This window comes from Solea senegalensis, linkage group LG12 (assembly GCF_019176455.1).
Source record: "Solea senegalensis isolate Sse05_10M linkage group LG12, IFAPA_SoseM_1, whole genome shotgun sequence".
Lineage (NCBI taxonomy): Eukaryota > Metazoa > Chordata > Actinopteri > Pleuronectiformes > Soleidae > Solea > Solea senegalensis.
Genome location: NC_058032.1, coordinates 18,163,527 through 18,166,827, shown reverse-complemented (window position 1 = coordinate 18,166,827; position 3,301 = coordinate 18,163,527). Strand labels below are relative to the sequence as shown.

At 40.4% G+C, this 3,301-nt stretch overlaps 1 protein-coding gene across 1 annotated transcript in view; it reads right to left on the bottom strand.

Annotated features, from left to right (window-relative positions):
• Positions 1–240: 240 nt before the first annotated feature.
• adrb2a (adrenoceptor beta 2, surface a) overlaps positions 241–3,301 on the bottom strand; it is a 4,855-nt gene continuing 1,794 nt past the window's right edge. The window contains exon 2 of the mRNA XM_044039485.1: positions 241–3,301. This exon is cut by the window's right edge and continues 1,295 nt beyond it. The gene's annotated coding sequence lies outside the window, so the exon portion shown is untranslated.

The following is a 3,301-nucleotide window of genomic DNA, read 5'->3' as shown; positions in this document are numbered from 1 at the left end:
TTAATGATATGACAGACATCTTCTTAACATGTACGTACCATTAAACATGATGGTACGTTTAACTCAGGCTAAGTGCCAACAATAAAGACATGTTCATGGCTACATGTGATTTTATGGTGGTTTGACTGGTTTTCATGCTCTCATTGCCCAGGTCTCATGTATTCACCCTCTTGTTGTATATATAAATATACAAATATACGTATGTGTGTGTATTTCAACCCGTCATAAAGGACACACGACTAAATGCAACATATACATCATTTATTTCAACACAAATGTTACTGCACGTACATTTTTTGTTTATTTCATAAATATCACAGGACACAACATGTAGTAAGAGGCGTCATCACCTCAACAAACAGTGAACAAAAAAAAAAAAGAGAAAACTTGTGCGAAAATAGCTTGCAAATATTCAGTAAACATTCAGCAGAGTGATGACTCTCTCACTCACAGAAGGAAGTTCACATATAACAGGTTCATTTTCCATGTGACAGCTAAAGTTTCACATTAACATACAGGACAGTCTGCCGCCGCAGCGACCGCTTCACACAACCCTTCATTTAGAGTCCGAACAGGAAAAGGAACTTGCACACAAACGTGTTATGTTACAAGTTTGAACTCGTCAGCCATTATTTTTAGTTCCCAAACTCAAACATGGATTCAGTTGTTTACATATTCTACAAAGCTTTCATCAAAGTGCTACATCGCGCTCCTGTTAGTGAAGTCAAACATCTTATCTAGATTACATGGGAGCTGTCCTTGTAGACTGTGTCAGAGAGGACAGCATTAGCCAAAGTAAACCTGTCAAAAAACGTGTTGATCCGTAACAGAAATATTTTTTAAGACTGGTCTGTAACCCATAATTCATTTAAAATCAGAACGACGGTCAGAATCAATGTGTGTCTCGACTTTGTTTTCTGAAAACTGTACATCATATGCATCAGTAATCATGCCATATGGCCTTGAATTGGAATGTTGTAGTGTAATCATTAAGGACATTACTATGTTGTGTCCTCCAGCATCGGGAGGTGGAGACATGTATTACATTGCTCATTATATAGTTGTATCGATGGTGAAATAACCATTTGAGACGTAAGGTGAGCACACAGCCAGGAGGGAGCAGTGTGGATATAGAGTTGAAGTAAAAAACGGATCACTTTGAAAGGAAAATGTCACCAAAATCTTCAAAACACAACACGACGAATACAAAGCAGACGTGCAGACTGTCACTCACAAGCTGCTCTTACAAACAGATGGTTGAAATACAAACCTCTTTAAATCCAGTGAATCCTTAATGTAATGTCAGTGTTTCAGTCAGTTTAAATCTATTGGTCTAGGATCTGCATCTGTTTTGTGCTTCGTGGATACTGTAAAGTGAGTAAAGGGTTGGGGCTGGATAACATGTGCTCTGACATTCAACCCCTGCATTTACTTTGCTGTAAATCCATAAAAAAAAAAAAAAGAACTGGAAAGCTTCTTTTTCACAGGGCAAACACTGACGTATGATGACTTGGTATTTACGTCTTTCCCTGTGGTCTGGGACAGCAGCCCTGACTTCACAGTGATACAGTATATATAGATTCCTCAGAGGGGACAAAGTTCACAGTTTGGACGGTGTCAGCTGATTACACCAGACGTAACACCACATGCACTAAAAGACGGGTCACTAACACCGATTTAGACTGGCACAGAATCCCTGCTCCCCCCACTTCAGGAGCCACATTTAGCATGCTGCCACTTTGATCAGAACTGAAGCTACTGAAGATTGCTAAAGTGACTGGGTTGAGGAGCAAGAGCCTCCACTGCTGCTCTTAAGAGTCATGTTGCTTCAAGCCATTTGGTGCAAGAAAAGGTGGAATGAATTCACCAAATTGAAGCTCTAATGCCTGCTAAGTGTCCATTGTGCATTCATGCTTGCTGAGGTCAGGGAGTAACCTTCCCAGGAGTCTTAAGACGGGTGATAAGAAACCCGTCTCACCCCAACCTGAAAATCAGTGTTGTCCTTAGTCACAACTTATCTGATCGTCCAGCTAAACAGCAAACATCATGGATTTATTTGTGTTTACTGGGCTGGGCTCAGCTTGATTGGGGGCATTTCCTGGAGACTGCACACCAAGAAACATCTAGAGGAGACTGACTGCAACAACTGGAGCAGCTGAGGCGCTGCTCAGTGGATCCTCTAGTGGAGTCTCTTATTCAGATGTTTTACTGATATGGTAAATATCCAGACATCCGTTTACAGTGAGGAGACTCTGGGAAATTTCAGGGAGCAGTGACAAAGGTGCACTTTTTTTTTTTTTCCTCATCTCTGTTTATTGGCCTGACTGGTCACCACCACTGTGCTGGAATTCTGTTATCACTTGGCTATTTCAACAGGCTGTTTATTGTTGTTTGAGGTTTGCACCCTTTATGCCACAGCTAAGGAAATAGCTTCTCTGGTTTCAGTTAACACTGTACGATGTGAAACACAGCAAATGAAGAAGCATGGTTTGTGCAGCAATTGGAACAACTTATGCCACTACAAGTACACTAAACACTTAAGGTTACGCTTATGTAAAGTTTACACAATGTACCAAATTGTACCCTGTCGTGAATATTTAAAAAGGCGTGAAAGAATACATTCAGCAGTTTCTCAGTGTGCATCAGTTACAGGGAGATAACTGTGAGAATCCATATGTCTAGTATTATCTGCTGGCAACAGAAACTCCCATGCAACAGGCTGTAAGACACAGCGTCTGGAGAAGGGCCTCACTACATTGCTGAAGAGTGAGGACAGAAGTTCTGCCACACCCGGTTCTGACCTTCTTCTGGACCGTCCATTGAAAAAACACACCTGGAAAGTAAATGAGGCAAAGAAATGGTTGTAGTTTGAACCGGAATGTATTTAAATAAAAAAAGAGGTATTACTTTTTAATCTCAACACCCTACTGTTTTTTTAACAATTATAATCTACGTACTACTATCCGTGACAGATCAGCATGCTCAAAGGGATTTTACAGACTAGACTAGCTCTTCAGTTTGAGTAAGATAATTATCTATTCTATATTCCACAGACCATTTGGTTGAGCAAATAAACAGAGGAGAAACTGCCCTTGAGTTTTAGAAAGAAACAAAATAGAAGATGTGATGAGGTAGATGTAAAATCTAAATAATGAATGTAACAAAAGGAAAAGTGAGCTCCTACAGTATCTGAAGAGGGAAAAAAAATCTGGTCCATCACGACAGTTTCTTTAAGGCAGTCCCCACATTCTCTGCCAGTCAGTGTGACTGGCCTTACCTTTGAAAGTCAGCTGGCAAAAAA